This window comes from Xenopus laevis, chromosome 2L (assembly GCF_017654675.1).
Source record: "Xenopus laevis strain J_2021 chromosome 2L, Xenopus_laevis_v10.1, whole genome shotgun sequence".
Classification (NCBI taxonomy): Eukaryota; Metazoa; Chordata; class Amphibia; order Anura; family Pipidae; genus Xenopus; species Xenopus laevis.
This window is the reverse complement of record NC_054373.1, coordinates 86,607,905-86,634,830: the sequence shown is the minus strand read 5'-3', so window position 1 is coordinate 86,634,830 and position 26,926 is coordinate 86,607,905. Positions and strand designations below refer to the sequence as shown.

Here is a 26,926-nt window from a genome sequence, read left to right as displayed (position 1 = left end):
TTCTGTTTGTTAAACGGATATTACAAGTCACCTTGCATATCTGTGATCAATTTAAAGGAATGGTTGTGTAAAAATAAAAACTGGTTACATAGATAAGATCTATAAAGGCTGGTGTGACTGGACATCTAACATAATAGCCAGAACACTACTTCCTGCTTTGCAGCTCTGACTGTTAACTATTAGTGACTCGAGGAAGGGCCATATGACCATATGGCCATTTGCTTTTGAATCTGAGGTGCATGGTAAGGATCAGAAGGAAACTAAATGAACAGTTATGTCCCAGGTGGCCCCCTTCATGTCACTGACTAAAGCTTTCCATAAATGTGCAGATATATTCTTATGTCTGACGAATGATCGTGTGTTGCAATCTCCTGACCTACGCTAACCATTCAGATTATATAAAGTAGTAAAAAGAAGAAATTGGTTGATGTTTTGGCCATTAATTCAAAGACAGCAATCGTACGAAAGAAAAATACTAGTGACAGACATTGATATTGTCAGATAAGCAATACATGCAGAGATATTAACGTTAGCCGACAGAAATCTTCTAACCTGTCAGATCGACAGATCGCCATGATACGGGAAATGTCAGGACGATTCACACACGGTCCGAAAATCACACGAAATGAAGATACTTGCTATTATGTTAGACATCCGTTCACTTCAACATTTATAGATTACATTTTTGGCTAACTATATTAGAAATTTTTTTTATTTAGTTTTTATACAGAACTGTTTGTTTAAAGGTACATGAATGGTACTTATGTTGGACTGGAAACTTGTATACTCTGCCAAATGCTAAATAGGCTGCTGTAAGCTGTATTTTGATTCTGTTTGATATTTTGGCTGTACTTTGATTCTTATTTGGTGAATGTGTGTGGCAGGCAGGAGGTGACGTAACTACCCATATGATACCAATAGAGGGGCTCATGGAGGGCATGGGTTGTAATATCTTTTAATCAGAAATATGGGGTTATGAAGGACTGGGTAAGGGGCAGGTTGGGGAATTCACAACCTGTGCACCACTACAGAGTTCATACCAGGAATAGCCCTGGTAGGAGATACAATATGGCTAATAATAGTTTATTCATAACATATCTCCCAACTGTCCTGCTTTTCACAGGCCAGTCCCATTTTTATGACAGATCTCACTGTTCCAAATGATTTGTTATATGTCCTGCTTCTCCTCGCATTGTTCTTTACATGCCAGCTTGTTTCAGAGAGCATACCTGAAAGAGCCAAAGAATTCAGCTCTTTCCAGTTGGCTTGTTTTGGATTGCATGCGGGAAAAATCCAAAGCCTTTGGCTCTCTTCAGCCAACTCGTTTCAGAGAGTGCACCAGAAAGAGCTTAAGACTCCTGCTCTTTCTGGTCAGCTTGTTTCATTTGCTGCAGCCAAAGGAGAGTTTGTAATCCTCTGTTTTGCCCACTGCAGACTTGCAGTGCAACTGAGAGTTTCAGCTGAATGAGAAAATACTCATTAATAGACAGCTGAGTGCTGGGAGTTATAACTTAAAGGTATCCAGTCATGGAATTTCCAAAACACATCAGTTAATAGTGACAGACTTGTGCCTGCACTTTAGGATGGAATTACTTTCTGGCAGGCTTTTATTTCTCCTACTCAATGTAACTGAATCAGTCTCAGTGGGACTTGGGTGATATCACTCCAACTTGCAATACAGCAGTAAAGAGTGATTGAAGTTTATCAGAGCACAAGTCACATGACTGGAGGCAGCTGGGAAATTGACAATATGTCTAGCCCCATGTCAGATTTCAAAATTGAATATAACAAAATCTGTTTGCTCTTTTGAAAAATGGATTTCAGTGCAGAATTCTGGTGGAGCAGCACTATTAACTGATGCGTTTTGAAAAAAACACGTTTTCCCATGACAGTATCCCTTTAACTAGAGTCTCTTTTGGAGCTATTATGTTTATGTGTTTATATTGGGTGCCCTATGGCTGTGCTGTGTACTTTGCTGGACCGGTGAACTGCAGTCTATGTACTGCGGATCTGTAAATGTAATTTTTACAATATAACTTTATTACCTTCTTACAATGATGCACTATATGTTTAAATTGATCATATGCATACTAGAGTTTTTCCAATTAACAAACAGTAGCGTCTGAGGTCTGACGGGTTTCGTGTCTACGCACTTCCTCAGAGACCTTTGAGGAAATGCGTAGACACGAAAAGCATGAGACCTCAGACGCTACTGTTTGTTAATCGGATGTTAAAATAAAGATTGATACTTTTTACCTTTAATACTCAAGTGTATGATTCCTCAAGTGTGTGATTCCTCAAGGGGACCCCGGAGTGCACTGTCACAACGTGTGGTGCACTGTAACTGTGGTTGTCATGAAGTGCTGTGATCATAATGTGTCATGTAATGCCTAGAAGTATCATGGAGCACTGAGGGCCTCAATATGTTATGAAATAATGTGGGCCACTGAGTCTGTCTTAAAACAATATTGCAATTTGCACCTCTGATGCTGCTATTCTAACCAGGGGAAAAGGTTATATTTCCTAGAATACGTGTAGTATTTAGGGGAGTGTTCATACAGCAGATAATTTTGTCCCTCTTTTTTATTTTCAAAAGTTGGGAGGTATGCCATAACTGAAGCTAATATGGTCAAAACTGACTCTTCGTACTGACTGTGGCTCATTTATAGAAAAAGGTTGCAGTTCTCTAGCCAAGTTTGGACCAGCCAAATAAATAGTGTCTGTTTATGGCAATTTACAGCTGCCCCTCTTCCATTTGCCAGAACCCACAGATTGCCAGTCCGGGTCTGTCACTAATAGCTTCTGAGCTTTGCTGCTCTGACACTTTGTATACAACTTGGGTCTATGGCACAGAAGGTTGATCCACTCTGCATTCATCCTTATATTAAGAGACAGAAAAGTATGTCATCCATAAGTCACATGGGGAAGATTTTAGTCAGTAAATGCTAATTTTTGCTTATGCCTTAAGGCTGGTCAACTGTGTTTAGCAACTAAAATTACTAAACTCAGTTTATAAACTGTGTTCTTAAGTAGGGGATTTATGCACATACACTATCACCAACATGTGCAGTCCTCAGAATGTGTGGAGAGAAGAGATAAATATACATTGTGGGGGGAGATGCAGGCACGACAGGGAAGATTCTCTAGAACTTCATTTGGACACAATTAGTGTAACTTTGCTATATAAAAAAAAAAAAGCAGCTGTTAAGGTAATAGAAAACTTCCAATTTCAAATGGCTCTGTATTAGAAATACTACTTCCATCTGGGATTATCTATTGCAGACAGCATAGAGCTCACAAGGGCTGGAACATAGGGGCATAACTATAGAGTAAGCAGACCCTGCAGCTACGTGGGGGCCCAGTAGGTACATTGGCCCCATGAGGCCCTAATTCAGTGATCCCCAACCAGTAGCTTGTGAGCAACATGTTGCTCTCCAACCCCTTGGATGTTGCTCTCAGTGTCCTCAAAGCAGGTGATTATTTTTTAATTCCAGGCTTGGAAGCAAGTTTTAATTGCTTAAAAACTAAGTATAGTGACAAGTAGAGCCTGCTGTAGGCTGCCAGACCACATAGGGGCTACCAAATATCCAATTACATCCCTTATTTGGCACCCCAAGGGGTCTGCTCATGCTTGTGTTGCTCCTCAACTCTTTTTATATTTGAATGTGGCTCATAGGTAAAAAATACATTTGGGGACCCTTGCCCTAATTCATGTACAGTTTCAATAAATATTGAACCTCTAAACATTTTGGGGGCCTGAAAAATTATTTGCTGTGGGGCCCTGAAAAATAATTTGCAGTGGGGCCCAGTAATATCTAGTTACGCCACTGCTGGTACATGTTTAAATGTGTGTCAGAAATGGCATACATGTATTAGTACAGAAAGTTGGACATTTACCAACAGATATTTATACAAACCACCTGATATTTACACTTGCTTTTGATCTAAATGTCTTTGTTTTCTAAACCATTGTAAATTATTGTTTAATGTCACCATTATTCAGTTGCACACTTATACTGGGTACAAACGGTCACATACTGCTAGTTTTCTTATATTGCATTGGACCAAATGACCCGAATTCTAATTAAAATTCACCATACAGATTCCAGTTGGAGATGTTGGCAAATGTATTTGCATGAATCTGCTGAAAGGATTAAAGGGTGTAGCTTTTTACTATGTTATAAATATAATGCAAGCTTTGAGTTAATGTTCCAAATTAAGCAAAGATTGCCAATTTGGTAACCATTTAGCATTTATCAGAATTTGTACTCCTCAAAAATATGTTTTTTTAGGGTCACTATATGCCACATTGTTTGCTTCTGGGCCATAAAACTATTCAAAAAACAATAAAAACTATAATATATATATATATGCTATTCTAAGCACTTTTGTGCGTCTCAGCTCGCCTCATTGGCGGCGCGCCCCTGACTATATATATATATATATATATATATATATATATATATATATATATATATATATATATATATATAGTCAGGGGCGCGCCGCCAATGAGGCGAGCTGAGACGCTCGCCTCAGGCGGCAACGCCAGAGAGGTTTCCAGGGGCGGCAAAAAGCCTCTCCTGGTACCTTTAAGAGCCGAATTTCCGTTTTTTAAACCGGAAATTTGGCTTTACTAATGCGAGAGAGCAATTGCGCTGTCTCGCATTAGTGTTCCTGCCTATCCTCCCGACAGGTAAGTCGGCGAGGGGGGCGGCATTGCAGGAGCCGCCTCAGGCGGCCCTTATGCAAGAATCGGCGCTGTATATAGTCAAGTACAAGAGTCCTCTGCACTCAAACCATTATCAACCCATTATCAAACAAATATCCCCCCAAGAAATGTCTTGGAATAGTGATGTGTGGGGTCAGGAAAAACTCAACTCTAAAGCTAGCTATAGATGCAAAGATCTGATTGTACAAATCGAGGATTTTTACGATTTTTGGACCGTGTGTGGAGAGTCCCGACAATTTTCATCTGGTGGAGATTGGCTGTTTGGTCGTTTGGACAGGTTAAAAGATTTCTGTCAGCTGCAGGTAATATCTCTGCATCTATTGCCGATCATACGATTTTCAGAGGGAGACTGTCACCAGCTTTGGTCGGACATAACTTTTGTACGATTGCTGTCAGGGGCAGAACATCGGCTGATCTGTTCTTTTACTACTTTATTTGATCAGAATGGTTAGTGGCAGGTTGGGAGATGGGGAAGTCCGATCGTACGTTGATTCGGATCTTTGCGTCTGTGGCGAGCTTTAACCTGCAAAACATCAGAAAGCTTTCTAATTGTATTCCTAAGCAGAAGAACATCAAAGCAGCCTCTGTCTTTCTCTGTCTTTCTCCTTCCTTGACTACTTGGTGGTCAGACTGGTTGGAACCTGACCAGCAGGTGGCGCTGTTGTAACAAAATTCATTCATGTTAATGGTACATGTATCCTTTAATATCTTTGAATAAAAAGAAAATAAATAATGAATGTATATTACAAAAGTGCTTAGAATAGCCCCCCCCGTCAATCTTACACTTGCTTGTTTTAAAGGTTTACTTATCCTTTAAGTGATTGGGTTATACTTTCTTCCTTAGCACTAACAATTGAAATGTGATGTTTGCAAGTTCCAGCAGGTGGCAGACGATGGCTATATAAAAAAATAAATAAAACAATTCGCTACTTTGCTTTTGATTATATTTTTGCATTGGTAATGACTTTTCTTGGTGGAATATAACTTGGCACTTTGGTAATGTAAGGAATTTAGTGTCAGTGCGATGAGTTATCTGTGGTGAGGGGCTTACATATACACGGGTATAAAGGATATTCCCCCGTAGTTTCCCTGGCAACCAATGCCATTTTTCCCTCCCTCCAGGACCACGAAGCGTTTATAGCGGTGGGTTTTTGGTTCCGTACAGCAGACTTCTATAAACGTGTCACAAAATGTATATACGCGGCGCCATATATTTGCACAATACAGTAACAGCGCCGTGCAACAGGGAAGAGAAATAGTCCAGTAAATATATGTGCTTATAAAAATAAAGTGAGTCACAGGAGGAAGGATATGCTTGTGCAATTCAGTTTACAATCTCATAATAATATCAACGGCGCAGTTACTGAGCGCATGTTTAATGGAAATGAAAAAACATACACCAACATGAAGTGATATCATTGGTGTAATAAAAAATGCCACTATTAAAAATGGCTGCGGGCGGAGCGAAAATAAGAGGCACTCAGCATGACAAATTGTAGGCGTGCAGGAGAACAATAGCTAAGGTGAGACACGCCTTTTGATAACGACGTAAGAATCCTGCCTGGACCAATGAGCCCTTACACTAATATTTACGGGATTGGAGTGGGCGCCGGGGGTCGTTGCTTAGTTACAGGCTGCTCTTAGAGCCTCAGTAAGGATTTGGGCGCGTCACGTGACGGGAGTTGAAGCGCGGGAAGCTGGTAGCCGACCCGAAATACGTAAGTAGCTGGAGCCGTATATAAATAATGAGCAGTGTTGGATGTTTGTTAGGTTTGCTATGGCGGAACATCGTGTTGAGAGTTGGAGTTCAGAGCAGCTGTAGTAGAGCCACGGTGTTTCCGCTGTTGGGCAATGTAATTGTTAACGCTGTGCAATTCCTTCCCTGATTACAGTGTACATGTCTAGGGATTGTTGCGCCTATTCACTCGATCCTCTTCCAGTAATTCAGGAAAAGGCATGGTGATAATGTAACAGTTCCTAATTCCAAAGCATTCACAAGCCTCGCTGATCTCTTCGTAGTGTACGGATTGTGTTGGGGGGATTAGGCTATGATTAAAGACCTATTAGAGTGAGCCGTGACCGCGTTGCATGCCGGGCCCTGTACCCTCAATGCTGTTTATTCACCTTTTCCTCAGTCTGTGGTTCTGTCACTTATATTTACACATCTGATTTCTGCAGCAACAGAAGGCACTTGGACCTGGCTTGCAATTCCATTGATTAATTAATGTGCAAGCTGTATGGTGTGTGATTGTGTGCCCTCTGGCTCAATTCCCACTTACTGTATGCCATATGTTTTGTGAAGTTGTTGGGCTATGCCTTTCACCTCTCTATAGTGTTATACACCTTTCCTAAAGCCGATCATACAAATCAACGTACGATCGGACTGCCACTAACCATTCAGATCAAATAAAGCAGTAAAAGAACAGATCAGCCGATGTTCTGCCCCTGACAGCAATCGTACGAAAGTTATGTCTGACAAAAGCTAGTGACAGTCTCCCACTGAAAATCATACAATCGGCAATACATGCAGAGAAATTACCTGCAGCTGACAAATCTTTTAACCTGTCAGATCGACCAAACGACTTGTCTCCACCAGACGAAAAATGTCGGGACTCTCCACACACGATCTGAAAATCGTACGAATCCTTGATTCGTGCGATCAGATCTTTCCGTCTATGGCCAGCTTTAGTCATGTTTTCCATCTTAACCAAAAATAGTTAGCATGCCTTGGTAATTCCCTGGTATTTAAACACACATATACACAGTTTTGCCTACTTTTGGTTTTGTTTTTATTTCATGCTTTCACATACTGTTGTGCTTCTTTGGTTTCAGTACAGTCCCCTCCCTAATCCTCCTTTTTCATTTTGTCTGACCGGGAATGGTTGCTATTGCCTGTTTATGCTATTCATTGCACTGTGAATATAGATGGCATACACTGAGTGTCATTTTTCTGGCTGGGATGGTAAAATACCAGCCGCGTGGTAATGGGAGAGCTACAGTGAGAAAAAAAATCTTTATATGGTGTATTTTTTTATTATTAATATACACTTTCTGCATGGGCACACCACCTATGTCTTTTTCACATTGGGTTTGCTCATTTTTAAAGTGTGTGTGTGTGTATAATATAAATCCATAGAGTATCCGCACTTAAATGCAAAAAAGTTCAAATGTATCATGGGTTGCATAGTTACAACCTATGTATATATAAAAAAAAAAATCTTAAATCTGATGATTCGGTCCTTATTAGGACCTTTCTTAAGGTTAGTACAACAGAATCTTAATAAATTTTAAATACTCTTAACAACGCAGACAATAGAAAAGTTACCATTCCATATCAATATGCAATTAAGTGACCATCCAATCATGTTCTTTATGAGTGAATTTAAATGTGCTAAATCTTTCATATTCTTGCCAACTGTTTAGTGCCTCCATATAAAACCCACTTTTCTTATCTTAATATATATAATACCAAAGTGATTATAATTTCACTATTTACAACCATATAACCACCACATAATCACCTTTATATGTAATACAAACTGCCCATGCATTAATGAATCCGCTCATGCCAGCTCTTGATTTTCAATTCTTGCCTGTAAAAATCTCCAACACTTGTGCATTAAAGGATCAGTAACATCAAAAACAATTTTTAAAATTTCGTTGGTATACATAGAAAAAAAAACCAACAAGACAAATTAAATAAAATCGCGAAGTCTTTATTAAGAAATAACTTACCAAAACTCCACCTATTCAGAAAAGGCGACGATCCATCGTGCGGCGCTCGATTTCTTCTCCCTGGCTATCTCGTTTAAGGAGAAATCGAGCGATGCACAATGGATCACCCAATCGCTTTCAGAAGAGGAGCGCAAGTGGAGTTTCGGTAAGTTATTTCTTAATAAAGGCTTTGTGATTTTAAAGTTTAATTTGTCTTATTGGTTTAATGTTACTGATCCTTTTACTGGTTACTGGTACTTTTGAAAAAGGCTCCTCTTGGGAAAAGGGTTATTCTCAAAAATAATTAGGGCTTTTCTCAGTTTTGGAAAAACCTAAGTTTTTATGATATTTAATTGTGATCTCGTGGGGTGCTACCAATGATTATGGATGTTTATTTATTTTTTTATACCGCTGGATGTACACTAAGAGGGTTATTTATCAAAGGTTGAGTTTGTGAGGTTTTTTATACCTCGAATAAAATCACAACTCAAATGTTTGCTTATTTTTAAAAAAACCTGAATGCAAAAAAACTCGATTGAATGCAATTGGGGAAAAACTGAGAATACCTAGAATTTATCGAGCTATAGGCTAAAAAAACTGCGAATACCTCCGTACACACCGTAAAAAAACCCCAAAATCACGAAGGTAAAAAAAAATCTTCACATGGTTAAAGGGGCCTCTGCCATTGACTTCTACGTGACTTAGACAGGTTTTAATATTTTCAGATTCAGACTTTTAGCAGCTTCAAAATCTTGAAAAAAATGTATCCCAAAAAATTTGAGTTTTTAGTGAAACCCTAAAAACCATAGAAAAACTCGACCTTTACTAAATAACCTCCTTGCTGTTTTTACTATGACATTTATATAGGGATGCACTGAAAACCACATTTCAAAAGGTGGCACATGTTTTGTCATGATTTTCTTCCCTTAAATTTAAGTTAAAAAACAAAATCAGCCCCCTGGTGCTGCTAGGATAGGTTGCTGTTCCAACAGCAGATCACGCTTCTTTAAACTTGAATGGAGGTCAAGAGTAAAGCCATATGTTTTTATTGTATTCTTCTCTCCTTTATACTGATCGTCCCAATAAATTGTTTATTGTCCCTTTTTCGACTTTTAGAAAATTAACATTTTCGGGATTCTCTGGACAGAGTCATCAAGTGTTATGTGTTCCAGCTATTAGCCTTGTTTAATAGACTTGTCTGTATCTCGATCCAACACTTCATATGATTTTATCTGCCCGTGCAGCGCTTGGCTTTGCATCATCTGTCCTATCCTGCTGTGCTTTTCTTGCTTTCTCCCTCCTCATCTGCCACCTCTCGAGGGACTGCAGGTTACAGCTGAGCCTGGACTCTTTCAAAATAAACAAAGCTTCTCCTGTCTCCTCCCCCACTTTTGATACGCCCCCTACTCCTCCATAACACTATCTCGCAGCAAATCCCCTTTCTTTTGTATTCATGTAAAATATACCCACAGTGAGTAGCACATGAAGCATCATTAAAATAAAAGGATGGATGGGTGTGGGAACCTGAGAGTGAAAATAAATGGTGTGTAGTCCTCATCAGGAATGGAAAGGTCTGTCTACTGATTTCTCCATCTCAGACAAGGAAAAAGATTCCCTTCAGCCTTTTTTACAGTTTTTCTTGGGCATAAAGAAATCCAGATAGGTGGAGAGACGACATTAGTAGAGGTATGATACCTTATTTACAAAAAGCAGGTGTGCATGTGTGTGTAGAAGACAGCTTTTTTTTTCTTTTGGGGGGGGGGGGTTGGCTCTTTTCTTAGACGAATTTACAATATTCACACTTTAATCTTTATACTTCATGTATGCAGCCTGTGCATTCAAATATAACTGCTATTTCCATTTTGCAACTGTGATGGTTTATTGCTGAATGGATTAGTCTATCCCCACTAAATCTACCATGTGACTGATTGGTACAGTATGTGATTTTGTTGTGTGATGCAAAACACCCTAATCTGTAATGTAGCATCTGATAATATAAATCAAGATGTTTTTGCTATTGTGTATGTACATGTGCAACATTCAGTATCTGGATGAGAAAGTCCGCCTAGATCAAAATGCTTTGGGGATACCAAATCATTGTGTTATGAGTTGACAAATTTCCTATGTAATAAGCATTTTGTGATTATGTTTGACTTGTGAGATGTTATTAGTCTGAGGAAAGCATTGTAATGTTCACCCTTACACGTGTGCATCTGAACAATGTTTAGACTACTTTTTTCACTTGTAACCAGTAGCTGATTAACAGCAAACATAGCTTCTAGTAGCTTATTTTTTATTTACTATAAACAGCTGTTTAGAATTGTTCAAATTCATTAACCAATAATTGTAGACATTTTCTCCAAAATTACTAAACAATGCTTATTTGTGTAAATTACATTTATCTGTACTATTGTTGAACCCTTAGAATTAGTCTCTTTACACAGATTGGATTGGATTGTAATGTCAGAGTGGCAGCAGAGAGACTAAAATGGAGATAGCAGGGCAGATCTGAAAGGATGGTTCAGCCAGGAACTTGGATTCGGCTGAACCCTACGTAAAAGGCTTGGATTTGGTTCATTCCTACTGTCCAATTTGTCTGGCTGGGGCCCTGGAGGAGACATCATGTTGCCCCTGAAAGGACAAACAAATAGGCTCAGTTCTATTAAAGAAATGCATAGCAATGTTTTTGGGGAGAAAGTGAAAAACTAATTTTTTTTTTTTTTTTTTTTTTTATATCTTAGCAAGAAAATGTACACTTTCTGTAAAGGTAATTTTGGATTGCTAAATCAGCACCAATCTGCTTGTACCTGAAACTAATCACACCAGTGGGGACACCGACAGAGTGGTAGGAGTGGATTGGTGGTTTTTCTGCCGGTGGGGAAAATGTCTCTTTGAGATTCGCCTTAAGCTGGCCATAGACGTACAGATATATTCGTACGAATCCTCGATTCGTGCGATTTTCGGACTGTGTGTGGAGTGTCCCAACATTTTTCCTGCCATGGCGATCGGTCGTTCAGTCAAATCAGACAGGTTAGAAAATTTCTGTTGGCTGCTCTGCGTGTATTGCCGATCTAACGATTTTAAGTGGGAGACTGTCACAAGCTTTTGTCGGACATAAACTTTCGTACGATTGCTGTCAGGGCAAAACATTGTCTGATGTTCTTTTACTACTTTATTTAAACTGAAGGTTAGTGGCAAATCGGGAGATGAGGATGTCTTTTACTGGTATTTTGTCCTATATTGCAGGTAATCTGCACGTCTATGGCCACCTTTAGTCTTACACCAAAGGTTATAGCAAGTCAAATCTTATACCTCTTTTACTTTTGCTATTGTCACCATGTCCACTTTGTTACCCTTTTCTATTGTAATTGCATTCTTTTCTCTCAGTTCTTTTATTCTTAATGACTAAGTTTGGGCAATATACAGTGGCCATCTGCATTAGCCCTGATGTCCCCTGTTCAGGGCAGGAAAGGTCTTTGAGCCCTGAGATGTCATTGACAGTGACATCACTCTCAGCGATAATATTATTGATGTACAGCTCTGGCAATAGGCTGAACAACAAGATACAGTACACTATTTCCCGAGTGGCAAGTGGGTATCCCCTGGGAAATATTGCCTGCAGCTCATTTTCTAGAGATGTTATTTTTATGACCGAGAGACCACAGTGTCAGCAACAAATATGCACGAGGCTGCCAGGTGTGGATTGTAGGATAACAGATAGGTGTACACAAGAATGTTTTGTGTTGTCTTGTTTTAGTGCTGTATTCCAGATATTTGTTGCTGTAGCCTCTGAACAGATACTGTTAAATCATGGCCTAGCTGTAAATGATGTAGTTATTTGTGTTTTTTTAGGCAGCCACTTCAAGGTGAGTAGCAGAAGGCAGGTGACTGATACTCAGAGGTATTGCTGTTGGGCCTCATTGAGGCCTGTGGATTTTGAGCAGATGATTGTGTAATGTTGTTATTTCATATGTAGTGTTTTTCTGTGAAAAAAACAAAAGTATGACTAAACAAGTCATGCCTTAACTGACTGTTTACATACTGATATTGGCTAGCAACTTGCCCAATCATTTCTGCAGTTTATTGACCCCTATAGGAGGCAACAACTTGACCACCTATCTGATTGAGGCTTGGTAATATTTGAATCAGGAAGGTTGGAATATCCTCATATCCTCATAAGCCCCTCTTTGTGCTGTGGCTGCAAGTTTTTTTCCAGCTGGTCTGCACAAAAACCCTGTGCAATCTAGTCTTTGCCCCATTATCAGATCAGCTGGCATAATTGTTTATGTAGTTTGTATGCCACAACTGATTTCATTATTTATTGTATGGTTAGGTACAACTATCAAAAGCACATTTAAGCACCCACAGACAATGCAGGAGTAAATGAGCCGTGAAGTTAACAATAAAGATTATTATACTTTTAATTACGGTATATATGCTATATTCCAAATATAAATATATATTTTCTCCATCTTAGCATGTGTATGTCTATTCAAGATGAACCACCCATCTGACATTTGCACAAAAAGTGGCCATGTCCATGAAACCGACTCTGTCCATTTACCACTGGTCATGGGTTAAACAGCCATTACCCATTTGTTTACATGTTGTTCTTCAATATGCTTTAATCTGATCATCTTGCAAAGCTGTTGGCAAAACACCAGCTGTCCTGGGTTACTTTTAGGCTAGGGCCACACTGGAAGATTCAGGAAGATTGGTCGCCTGGCGACTAATCGCCGCGTCTTTGAGGTGACCTATCTCCCTGAATGGCTTGCTGGTATCTCGTACCCGCTAGCGCTAAAGTCGCCTGCGCCTATTCACACGAGGCAATACGTTTTTCAAACGGCGACTAATCTCCCTGAAATCTTCCCGTGTGGACTAGCCCTTAAACTGTTATGTCCATGAGGTTTCCATATACTTTGCCAGTAATCCAACAATTAGTAGCATTGACTATGAAGATTTTCATTCACCCAGGTCATGGTATATCTAGTATAGGTAAATTGAAAACAACTGGACTTGCTGAGTAATCAATGAAGACGTTTCACTACTCATCCGAGCAGCTTCTTCATTTCAACTGACTGGTGTGGGAAGTTCTCGGCAACAGAATTTGAGGATATGGCATATTTTACTATGTATATACAGAGGTTGAATATTCTCTTCATACAGTAACAAATCATGTTGAATGTGACCAAATGTTAAAGTAAATTTGCTTACTTATAGGATATTTACCGTATATACTCGAATTTAAGCCGTCCCGAGTATAAGCCGAGGTACCTAATTTTACCTCCAAAAACTGGGAAAGCTTATTGACTCGAGTATAAGCCGAGGGTGAGAAATGCAGCAGCTTCTGGTAAGTTTCAATCTCGTTTTTGGATGACTATTCTTAGGCGCCGGCGAATATTCTTAGGCGCCGGCTACTATTCTAAGGCGCCGGCTACTATTCTAAGGCGCATATTCTTAGGCGTCGGCGAACGTTTTTGCACTTGACCCGAGTATAAGCCGAGGTAGAGTTTTTCAGCATATTTTGGGGGCTGAAAAACTCTGCTTATACTCGAGTATATACGGTAGATACTTAAAGGTGTCCCACCAGTGATTTATTAATCCTTATAAGATGGGATAGTGCACCTTCTGTTGCCTACATTAAGAATTGTTGGGCCAATGGTCCTAGAGCTGTTCAGGGAATTTGTCAGAATATTTGCAATAACAGAACTGAAAAGAGGGCATGCATGCATTTTTGTGTTTACTACTATCAATTGTAAAAAGTGTTGATTTTTGTAATTTGGGCAAATATGAAGACATTTCTATGAATGTAATCAAGTACCAGTGAACTATTAATATAGATATAATACAATTTAGCTACAAGAATTTCAGCAGCTCCTGTCACTCAGACCCAGAGAAAAGGACCTCTGAAACAGCATATATCTATGTTTGGTTATAATAAGAACAGCAAGTTCTCTAATCATTTTGGAAGAGTGTGATTGTTGTACATTATAGTTTTGAAAGAAAACTTTCAATTTATTATTATTATTATTAGTATTAGCAGGACCTGTTTTCTGACATTTTATGATATTTATAATTTCTTGATGCCATGCAAAGATTGAATGCACACAGGGGCTGCCAAGCAACCATAATTTGGATGACCAGACCTAAAGTCTTCTAAAAAAAATCATTATTCAATTAAACCAATAGGATTTGCTTTGAGCTTTCTGGTTAATGGGTTTATGGATAACTGATCCCATGCCTGTAAAAAATTTCAAATCAAAATGCCTGAACCTGCCATGAGTCACTGCCCCCGCTAGTCTTGCCATCATTTAAATAAAGAAAATCTAACAACAACCAGTGGTTTTGCTGGAAAATGTGGAGAACCTGGGTTGGATTATGGGTGTAACTGTGTGTACAGGTGACAACATAACTGTGAAGATCTCTGCATAACTGGCCAGACAGGTATAACAATGTACAAAAATGCAATACTACTGGGTGGTATCCTTATTTCCCACTGACCTCTAAGTCAGTTGCACCACTGGGCTTTTCATATACAACAGTAAAAGTGATCCATTCATTGAACATCTGAATGTTAATCTGTAATCTGTATGTTTGTGAGTGGGTAGATACATATTCTATGTAAGCATGCAGTTTACATGGCCATACCATGGCTCATGTCTGGTTTATCTTAGTCTATTTGCAGTTAAGTTAAGACTCTTAAAGGAATTGTTCAGTCTAAAAATAAAAACTGGGTAAATAGACTGTGCAAAATAAAAAAAAAAAATCTAATACAGTTAGCCAAAAATGTAATGTATTACATGGTTCTGTACATTACCACAATGAATTTTAAATGAAACAATTTAGATGCAGTTGAACTGCAGAGTTTCAGCTTTAATTCAGTGGGTTGAACAAAAAGATTGCATAAAAATGTGAGCTACTAAAACCTTTTTTTTTAACACAATCACTTCATTTCAGGGGCTCAAAAGTAAATAGACAAAGTAAAAAACTGAATATAAAATGTTAATTTCTAATACTTGTTTGAAAACCTTTTGCTGGCAATGACAGCCTGAAGTCTTGAACTTGGACATCACCAGATTCTGGGTTCCTTCCATTTTAATGCTCTGCCAGGCCTTTACTGCAGCGGCTTTCAGTTACTGTTTGTTTGTGGGACTTTCTGCCCGAAGTTTAGTCTTCAACAAGTGAAATGCATGCTCAATTGGGTTCAGATCAGGTAACTGACTTGACCATTCAAGAATATTCCACTTCATTGCTTTAATAAACTCCTGGATTGCTTTGGCTGTATGTTATGAAACTTCTCTCAATCAATTTGACTGCATTTAGCAGTCTAACTGTAATAGCTAGAACACCACTTCCCGCTTTTCAGCTCTCTTGGTTTCCACTGATTGGTTTCCAGGCAGTAACCAATCACTGACTAGAGGGGAGCCACATGGGCCATAACTGTTGCTTTTGAATCTTAGCTGAATGCTAAGGATCAATTGCAAACTCACTGAACAGTTATGTCCCATGTGGCCCCCCTTCAAGTCACTGACTAACTCAGAGTTAGAGCTGAAAAGCAGGAAGTACTGTTCTGTTCTGTTAGACATCCACCTACTCCAGCCTTTAAGATACAATATCCTTCTATTGCAGAAAGGGTGAAATTTACATTAGGAGTGTCTTTGCACATCCTCTGATCCAACATGGTCATGGCATTGATGTCCTGCTCTGAGCCAATAAATCTCCATTCAAAAAGAGTTAAGGTGGCCATCCTTTGACAAGTAGCTGACCAGTTGGCTGCATACATGTGTATGGACAATTTTCTGTTGTTCAACCTAAACAATGTACGGACTGCAGGAAATTAAATTTTAAGTGAATGTAAAATTGATGAGAGTGCTATTTTAAGAATTTACATTCATTGTTTTTTTTTCAAGGCTCAAAATATTAAGGGAAATGTGTATTGTTAATATGTATGTATAGCAACCAGATTACTGAAATTGTAAACTGGAGACCTGCGGGAAAAAAAGGTTAACAACTCAAAACCACAAATAATAACATATCAAAGCCAATTCCAAATCAGAATATCACTCTTTACATCATACTAAAAGTTCCTTTAAAGGTGTACAGCCCCTTTAAGTACACCAAAGCCCTGCTCCCCATATTCTTGTACTAAAGTGCCTGTATGCTTTTTCAGACAGTGATAACTAAATTAAACATATGGGGCTGGTTTGGTTCTGCATTTTCTGCAACTTGCTTTATCATGTGATTTTATAGCAAATGCGTTATCTTGTGATTTTTATCTATTGTTCACAAATTATATAGTTTAGTTGTTAAGATTTAAAACTAAATGTAGAACTAAAGCTAAACAATTAGCTAATGAAGCAAAATGAAAGGCACCATCCTATATGTAATTTTGAAAAATCTACCACCCCATTCGTTTTTCCCTGAACAGGAGCCAGCAGTGTGCATGCATCTTCCCAGTGGCTGCAATGTAACAGCGTGGAAGGGTACCAGATTTCTCCATTGCCAGGGAACAATTTTTTAACAGCTGATCGGAGGTTCATGGGAAAAGATGGGTCAGGGTAGAATATGTACTAGGGTGCTAGCATTCCTCCTACTTTGACACAGAAAATATATATAGGCAGAGCTTTGCAATAGCCATTTTTGCTAACTGTTCAATGAAATGTGCAGATTTCATGGGCAGTATTTGTCATCATATCAATTTGTGCTTTTTACCAAAAGACCATCTTGACTGAATGTTTTCAGCAAAGCATCTCTAAAGGGGAACTATGGTGAAAATTTAAATTAATATAAGCTTCAGCATACTGTAATAAGAAACTTTCTAAATACAATCAATTAAAAATTCTGTACCGTTTATGAAATAATCAAATTTAGCTTCACTAGCCTTCTCTCAGTATCTGTTCTCTTCTTTCTGTCGTCATTCAGGAGTTGGGTGTCAGATGAATGATCCAGGATATCTTATAGGGGGGCACCTTTTGCCTATAAGATGTATTAGAGCTCACTTTATTAAAATCACCAGATATCCTGTCTCTCTACATGCAGGATTTGTGCAAAAGGCAGTTATAGTTTGTAGTGGAATCAGTTATTTGAGTAAGCTCTAATATATCTGCTAGGAAAAGAGCCCCCCTATAAGATATATTGGATCAGTCATCTGACACACAACTGAATATAACAATAGTGAATATAACATTTATTATTTCAGAACAATGTAGAATTTTTAATTGATTGTATTTAGAAAGTTTCTTATTTCGGTATGAGGCGTATATTAAATTTGAACTTTCACAATAGTTCCCCTTTAAGCTGGTCATACAGTGGCCATATTTGCCTGCATTCTTGACTTCTCCTGTCCAAGTCATCAACTTATTGACCTACCGATATGGGCAAAATGCCCTCCACTGGGCAAGTTGTGGAAGGATCTCTAGCTCCCGGTGCTCGGATTATGCCCTCCATGATCCAAGGATTGTGTACATGACCATTTTCCAATTAGGTCCTTTGGAATCCTGACTTGCAATATTTCAGCATTTTTGTAAAAAAATATCTTGATACTGGTTGATTTTTTTTTTTCTGAACAGGCATCCTGCAAGTGAAAAGTAGATTTTATATGCCCATCCCTGCAGATGACAAAATAGCATTGATCCACATGTTTTTAGATATTAAATTAACACAATGGATCTGTGGATAGTACCCAATCCTTTCAATAAGAAGGGCCAACCTGTCCTGACAGACTTATCAAATATCATGGAGGTATCCTATATGAAATGAGAGTTTAGGGAAATTACTAATTGCTGATCGAAGCAGAAAGTACACTACTGATCTACGTTCTGCTTTTTTGGTAGCTTTTCTTAATTGTAAACATTTTTAATAATGATAACTACACCTGGATGACCTGAACCTTGGGGAGATGATTGTGTTATTTAAAATACACATAAGCAGGAGAGTAAATAAAGCCATACAGGTGTAGATAGTAGAGATAGAATCAGACTTTTAAAGATACATGAATGGCTATTAGTTAAAGGGGGTGGCTAAATGATTAAAGGGAAAATATACCCCCTTTTTGACATGAGCTCATTCAGTTGGTGTATATATAATGGGTCTGGATGGAATTTTTAAAAATGTTTTTCAACATGAGCTCATTCAGTTGGTGTATATATAATGGGTCTGGATGGAACTTTTAAAAATGTTTTTCAACATGGTGTTTGTTTCAATTTGAATCACTAGATGTGACTTACAGTGCATTTAGGCAATCTTCAGCAGAGATCCCGCTACAGACAGAATTAAGTGAGCAACACTTGATATTTATTTGGGAAAGTTCTGATATGCAGTGCTGGCCAAGGTAATTTTGTGGTCTCAGAACAATGGAGAATGTACCCAGGTTATGAACTGGATGTTTGCCATAATATTTTAATTGTTACTTGTTTGAAAGTTACTTTCAAAGGACTTGTTTTTTCTTGTTTTTTCTTATTGTGAAAAAGCTAACAGATACAAAATTATGCAAGACACACAGCAACGTTCTCTGTTTTTCTCTCCTCCTCTCTTCCAAAAAGTATTTGTGTGCTGTAGGTGGATAAATGAAATTTTTGCTGTAGAAGGATTTTTGTTATGTGAGTGGACTAATGTTCAGGGAGGGATTGGTCAGACTTCCCCCCCTGCTTTGTAGGGCTTTTGAAAAGATGAAAGCTGTTAATTGTAAGTGTCTGGTTTGCAGTTTTTCCTGCCTGCGTGTCGTAACAATTATTACAGAGGTAAGAATATATTTATTTTAATTGGCTAACTACACAGTCTAGTTTAATTCTTACTGACTTGCCTCTACAGGTTAATTAAAAATAATCAATATATTTAATTTTATATCAGGGAGGCAACCATTGGCTGTTGCAGAACTGCAAACCCTGTGTCCACTGCAAGGCCTTGTAACAAAAGAAACCATTTAGTCAGTTTAGTTTGCATGTTTATAAACCTAAACAAAGCTGCTATGCTACAAATTTATGGATGTATGATTATTAATACTCAATTTGTTTTGCTCCATTATTCTTCATTGGATGCTTTTATATGTATCGTATGGTTCTATTTCGGAAAAAAAAAATACGATTCGAAATTTGACTGTGTGGACTGTGATGTTTTTTTAAGGATGAAAATAACAGTGTTTGTATGAATGAGCTCCATGTTTTAAGCTACTGATGCTCTGAACATGCATACCTGAGAATTGTCTGGAAATCTGCTGAATTCTGCTGTGTGCTCAATAACAGGCGAATTCTAGTCCTGTCAGTGCAAACACATGATGGGTAGGGGGGAATCATAGTTTTCTCCACTGATATTTTTATGCAGGATGAATTTTTTTATACAAACAAAAATTATAATGTAAATGCAAGTAAAACTGTTTTACTCGGCCTTCTGAAAATGAGACATGAAAAGTACTCTATACATATGAGTGTTGTAGTATGCCCTGTAACAATATTGTCCTATATATAACGAAATCACAGATGATACCCGCACTCCTTCACACCTCGTTTTGCCGGGTGCTTGGTCAAAATTAGAGTGCTGGTCCTTTCTGCAATTTTATATATATATAATATATAATATATATATATATATATATATATATATATATATATATATATATATATATATATATATATATATATATATATATATAAAATTTGAATCTTCATGCCCTAAGTCTACTAGAAAATCATGTAAACATTAAATACACCAAATAGGCTGGTTTTGCTTTCAATAAGGATAAATTATATCTTAGTTGGGATCAAGTACAAGCTACTGTTTTGTTGTAATAGAGAAAAAGGAAATCAAATTTGGGATATTTGAATAAAATGGAAACATAAAATGGAAACTATGGAAGACAGTCTTTCCCTAATTTCCATAATTCGCAGCTTTCTGGATAACAGGTTTCTGGATAACTGATCCCATACCTGTATTATTATTATTATGTTCCTTTTTTTCTGACAGATGAACGTTTATTGTCAGCAAATACAATAATTGTTGGCAATGCTGATTTGTAAGTATAGTTTATACATATATATTTTACTTGTCAGCTTTTTCTTGCTGAAGAAAGTTATTGTTTATTACCATCATTTTATCTGTGCCCATTTTGTCTTCAGGTGTGTTCCTTAAATATTTGGCAGCTTGGACACATGCAACATAATGAGATAATTTAATGTTTAAGGAGATATTGCACCTGGGGCACATACACCAGATCTTCAAACTGTCTGTTTATTGAACAGATTGTTGCACTGACCAACAAAATATCATCTTTATATCAAGGGGTTGGATAATAGGATGGGTTTAGCTGTCTAGAAAAAAAATCCATTCTTTCAGGCAGACAGTGAAAATATAACATTTCTATTTATTCTTTATATTATATATATGTTTTTATTCATATGTTAATATAATTTCATTATATTTAATGCAACAAAATTTGCCCCGCTATTTTCTAAAATCTCTCATTTATCTTGATACTTTGTAGCTTTTTGAAAAAAGTGTTAGATTGTCGATTGTTGTACTTTGTTGGTCTGATTCTTTAGTATCGTATTTATGCATGTTTGATTTGAAGCACACCTCATGTAAATTTAACTTGCTCTTTTAATTACAACTTCTTTATAAAATAGCTTAAAGGAGAACTAAAGCTTAACTAAAGAAGTAGGCTAGAAATGGTGTACATTATGGGGGTTATTTATCAAAGGTCGAGTTTTAGAGGTTTATGAGTTTTTTTTTTTTTGTTTTTTTTTATACCTCGAATTAACTCACAACTCGAATGTTTTCTGAATTAAGAAAAAACTTGAATGGAAAACATAAAGCAGTGAATTGGGGCTGGAGAAAAGTGTTTTTCTGAAAAATACAATTTAACCCAAAATTTTGACTGAAAAATACCCTCAAACGCAAAATTTTCGGGTAAAAATCAACTTAACCCCCTTAGTTTTGGGCTTCTATACAAGCCCAAGGCAACCAAGGCACTTTAGCAATCCAGGATGCCCCAGTAGCTCCCCATCTTCTTTCCTACGAATTCACTGGACATGTTCTGTGCTTGCTGTCAGTTACTGAGCTTAGGGTTTGACTCAAAATATACAGTACAGATATAAATGTCACAATATAAGGCTGATTAGTTATTAATACAGACAATTACTACATGGCAGCACAGAAACCAGTACATCTAGCATCAGAATTTAATAATGAACCATGTAGCATCAGCTTATATTACAGGCCAACCTCATTTTCTGCTTGATAATTTGAAACACCTAAGCTTAGCTTCTTAACAGCTGCTCAGAGCCCACTGAGCATGTTTCCAAGATGGTGACCCCCTGTGACAATTTTGTAGTCCTGGCTCATTGCTGCTATTGACAAGCTGAAAGTTATACTGGTTCAGTAAGTGTAGTATATAAAATATGGAATTTTTAGCCATATTCATTTTTAGGCTTTAGTTCTCCTTTAAGAGGCATGGGTGGTTATTTTCACAATAGTAGCTTTACATTAACAAAATTGGATGCAAATCAGACTGTAGCAGATTACAGTATTTATTTCTAAGGACAATGATACATGGTGCTCTTTGTCGCCAGCGCTTCTCACAGCTAAGAAACAACAGAAAATACCATGCCATAGACAATACTCAATACTGAGAATTGTCTCTGTTAAATCACTGAAAAATGCATACCTACAGAGAAGTACATAAAACAAGTACACTGATTATTATGGTATAACTTTAGAGAGTTGTTACTTCAATGATGTGTAAGACCTCCTACAACAGTACTTGGAGCTGTAAAGTTAAAGGGCTCCAATCATCGGTGGTGAAATAATAATTTTTTTTTTTTATAAAAATCCCTGCCTCGAGCTAATAGCTAAGCTAATAGGATACAAAGATTTATAGTTGACAATATTGTGTGCCCATATTTTCTACTCTTGCTACAGCATGTTGGTGCTAGCCTTGAATATTTCTTTGCGCATCCATAATGTGCAAACACTTGCAAGATTTTTCCTTCTATTTTTAGCTGCTGAGCTCTACACACATTTAGTTCCAGTGTGTGTGTCTACATTTTACTCTTATTACTTTGATGGCCTTTAAAGCTCAACCTGTGGAGTTGGTTATCTTGTTTTGTATGGCGATTGCGCATTTAGTAAAAATGTTCACTCCATTTTAGTTGTATCCCTTGTTCTTGCTGTTTCTTTTATATAGAAGAAATCAAATGCAACCGAAGGCTGTGTCGTTTTCGGGCATTCTAAACTGATGCAGCCACAAAATGTAAACTTCACCTACAAATCAACATTGCCAACGTCTATTGTATTTGCTGACAATTAACGTTCATCTGTCAGAAAAAAAGGAACAATAATAATGCAGAAATGGGATCCATTATCCAGAAAGCTCCGAATTATGGAAAGGCCTTCTCCCATAGACTCTATTTTATCCAAGTAATCCATATTTTTAAAAATTATTTATTTTTTCTATGTAATAATAAAACAGTAGCTTGTACTTGATCCAAACTAAGATATAATTCATCCTTATTTGAAGCAAAACCAGCCTAATGGGTTTATTTAATGTTTACATGATTTTTTAGTATGAAAAATTACGGAAAGGTCTATTATCCGGAAAACCCCAGGTCCCGAACATTCTGGATAAAAGGGCCCATTCCTGTACTACATAACGGAGGATTATAGGATTTTTTTTTTGCTTAGAGGTTTTTTTTTTTTTTAATTTCATAAAATGTCAATTAAACTATTGGATGTACGTTTTTTTAATGAAATTGCCAAAAAAAATACCTAAAGCGTACTAAGTGGGTGTATGGTGTATTTGGTTGGTTGAATCCCACTCCATATTTCTAGGCTTAATTACGGGAGTGGTAGGTTACAGCTGTGGGAAGGGAGCAGGCTACCTGAGGAGTGATCGTAAATCTAGTCAGGAAAAGCCTTTTAGTTAGAGGAAGATTACTTAATCATTAAGTAATCTTCCTCTAACTAAAAGGCTTTCTTAGGGTAAGGCAACACTGGGCGTTTTGGGGAGATTTGGTCGCCTTCCCTGACTCTCGCCAGCGACCAAATCTCCGCAAAACGCCCAGTGTGGCCTTACCCTTAATGGGTAAGCTATATCTCTTCACTGATAAACACAATTTGTGCAGCAGTGTACATGTCCAGAAAGATTGGCGCTGGGTGAAGAGTTAGATCTTCAGGTGGTATTACACTGCACGAAGACCATGGTCACAGACACAAAGATCCGATCGTACGAATCAACGTACGATCGAACTTTCCCATCTCCCGACCCGCCACTAACCATTCATGTCAGTCTTACCATTCAGATCAAATAAAGTAGTTAAAGAACAGATCAGCCATTGTTCTGCCTCTGACAGTAATCGTGCGATAGTTATGTCCGACAAAGCTAGTGACAGTCTCCCACTGAAAATCGTACGACCGGCAATACATGCAGAGATATTATCGGCAGCCTGTCTAACCTGTCCGATCGACCAAACGACCGATCTCCGCCGGATGAAAAGTGTCGGGAATCGCACACGGTCCGAAAATCGTACAATTCCTCGATTCGTACGATCGGATCTTTGTGTCTATGTCCAGTTTAATAACTGGTCAGAGATAAGGGCAGTTTCTGTCTCTGGATAAGGGGCAAATTGACAGTGGAACGGGTAACCTTTTTTGGCAGGTTTAGTTCGGCAGATTCCCCAGGGACTGATATTGCAACTAAATCTCATTGGTCCCTTGACAACTGTATCATGCAAAGCCTTTATCTGAGTGTTTAACTTCAGAACTTGCAATTTAAGATGGCCATAGATGCAAAGATCCTATCGAATCCTCGAACGATCAGACTTCCCCATCTCCTGACCTGCCATTAACCATTCAGATCAACTAAAGTAGTAAAAGAACAGATCAACCAACGTTCTGCCCATGACCGTAATCGTACGAAAGTTATATCTGACAAAAGCTGGTGACAGTCTCCCACTGAAAATCGTTGCTCGGCAATATGGTCAGAGATATTATCGGCAGCCGACAGAAATTTTCTTACCTGTCCGATTGACCAAACGACCGATCTCCGCTAGACAAAAAATGTCGGGACTGTCCACACACGGTCCGAAAATCATACGAATCCTCAATTCGGATCTTTGCGTCTATGGCCAGCTTTAGACAGAATTTCCTGGGTCTTTCCAATAACGGGCTAGTATGAAAGTCCACAGAAGTGGATGCATTGTAAATGCACGAAAAATACTTGAACTTGAAGATGCATCAAACTGCTTGGGTATAAGTACAGTTGTTTTGAGTGGGGTTTATTATGTGGTCCCATTCCTCTACCATTTAAAGAACATATTTGTATTTGGGTACACATTCAAGCTAAAAAATGTAGCACAGGCTAACAAACACAAGCATTTGTGTTTATGTAAATTCCTGATATTGTAGCTTTATTAGTATTCTTTTTAAAATTGTTTCTCCTTAAGGCTAATGGCACATGACTCGTTTTCTCTGTCATTGGAGAAAAACCAATCCACTGCCTTCCGCTCTGTATGTTTGTGTGTGTTCTGATAAGAGCACACAATCAACCCGTCCGCACACACACAGCAGATTTCAGCTATACAAAATACGCAAACTGAGCCCCATGCCTGTCAGTGCACACGTTCTTGGAGTGGAATGCAGTGGATTGGCTGCTGATTTCTGAATTTATGGCGTTGTGTTAAATTGTGAGTAAGGAGAATAACACATCTTAAAAAATATACACACCTTTTGACATTTTGTCTTTCTTTTGGTTTAAAACAATTTGCATGACTACAAATATGGCCCCTACAGCAAACTGCACCTGTTATTACTTCACCTTTTCACATTTCAAATGTTCCCATATAATGTATATAAATGCTTGTTATCTGCTCTTATAGGAAAGCAAGTGAGACCCTTGAACTCCAGTGTTGTAAAGTTATGTAGAAAAACAAACCTCATGTAAATAAATATATATAGATATAGATATATATATATATATATATATATATATATATATATATATATATATATATATATATATATATATATATATATATATATATATATATAAACAATTCCAAAACATTGTTTTATTTTTGTGGCTCAGACAATGACAATTGTTTGAAGTTTTTGTTTATAACCAGCACTGCACCCTTTCCGATTTCTCTTGAAGGCTCAATTTTCATCCTGTTTGTTTCAAATAATTTATTTGCAGTTCGCAAAACTTTTCCATTCCTTAAGAGACTGAGTCAGATTGCAGGAACCTCATAGTAAGACTCTCTATATCTACATTTTTTTCAGCTAAAGTGTATTCTGTTAGGAGAATACCTACTGGCATAGCATCTATCTGTGAAGATGTTGCTGCTATTAACAGTTTTCTTTTTGGTTATATTTCCTTTTCAGCAAATGTTGCATACCCTGCAACAGTCTTTTATTGTGTTTCCTGATGATCTAGTTGCTTTGTTGGGTAATTGAGCGACATGGCTCAAAGTGCCCAAAATAGCAAGAGTTTGATCAGTTAAAGACAGTGTGCAAGAAGCATTTGCTCTATGGAGTATTAAGGGCAGGAAGCTATGGGGCTTTTACATACGGTAATTTAGTACTTAAATATCATTTGGCTTGACTGTGGGGCCCCTATTCTTAATTATCTGCTTTTTTATGACCCTTGCCTGAAGGTATGAAACACGTTTTTTCATTTTAGCCGGCGCAGAGTCAGGGAAGGCGTTTGGGGAGATTGGTCGCCGCAAAAACGAGGCGATTAGTTGCCAGGCGACCAAATCTTCCCAACACGCCCTGTGTGGACTTACCCTAAAGGGGAACTATCGCAAAAATTAAAATGAAATAAGCTTTAGCATACTGGAATAAAAAAACGTTCGAAAAACAAGTATGGGGCCTGTTATCCAGAATGCTCGCGACCTGGGGTTTCCAGATAACAGATCTTTCCGTAATTTAGGTCTTCATGCCTTAAGTCTACTAGAAATTCATTTAAACATTAAATAAAGCCAATAGACTGGTTTTGCTTCCAATAAGGATTAATCTTAGTTGGGATCAAGTACAAGCTACTGTTTTATTATTACAGAGAAAAAGGAAATCATTTTTAAAAATTTGGATTATTTCGATAAAATGGAGTCCCTAATTCGGAGCTTTCTGAATATCGTGTTTCTGGATAAGGGATCCTATACCTGTACAATCAATTAAATATTCTGCATCATTTCCGAAATAATCAAGTGTATCTTCACTATCCCTCTCTCAGCACCTGTTTCTCTTCATTTTCTCTTCATGCAGCAGTTGGGTGTCAGATTCATTGACTACCCAACTGCTGCAAGAAGAGAGAATGAAGAGAAACAGATGCTGAGAGAGGAATAGTGAATATAAACTTGATTATTTCAGAAACTATGCAGACTTTTTAATTGATTGTATTTAGAAAGTTTCTTATTTCAGTATGAAGAAGTGTATATTTCATTTTCACGATAGTTCCCCTTTAAGGTTACTTGGAATACCTGATGATTTTGA

The 26,926-nt window shown here is 37.8% G+C and overlaps 1 protein-coding gene across 16 annotated transcripts in view; it reads left to right on the top strand.

Moving 5' to 3' along the window:
• epb41.L (erythrocyte membrane protein band 4.1 L homeolog) overlaps positions 1 to 26,926 on the top strand; it is a 119,083-nt gene that overhangs the window by 25,388 nt on the left and 66,769 nt on the right. Inside the window, exon 1 of one of the 16 annotated variants that reach the window (XM_041580886.1) lies at positions 6,284 to 6,450. The exons of 13 other annotated variants lie outside the window; for them this stretch is intronic. The gene's annotated coding sequence lies outside the window, so the exon portion shown is untranslated. 16 annotated transcript variants of the gene reach the window in all.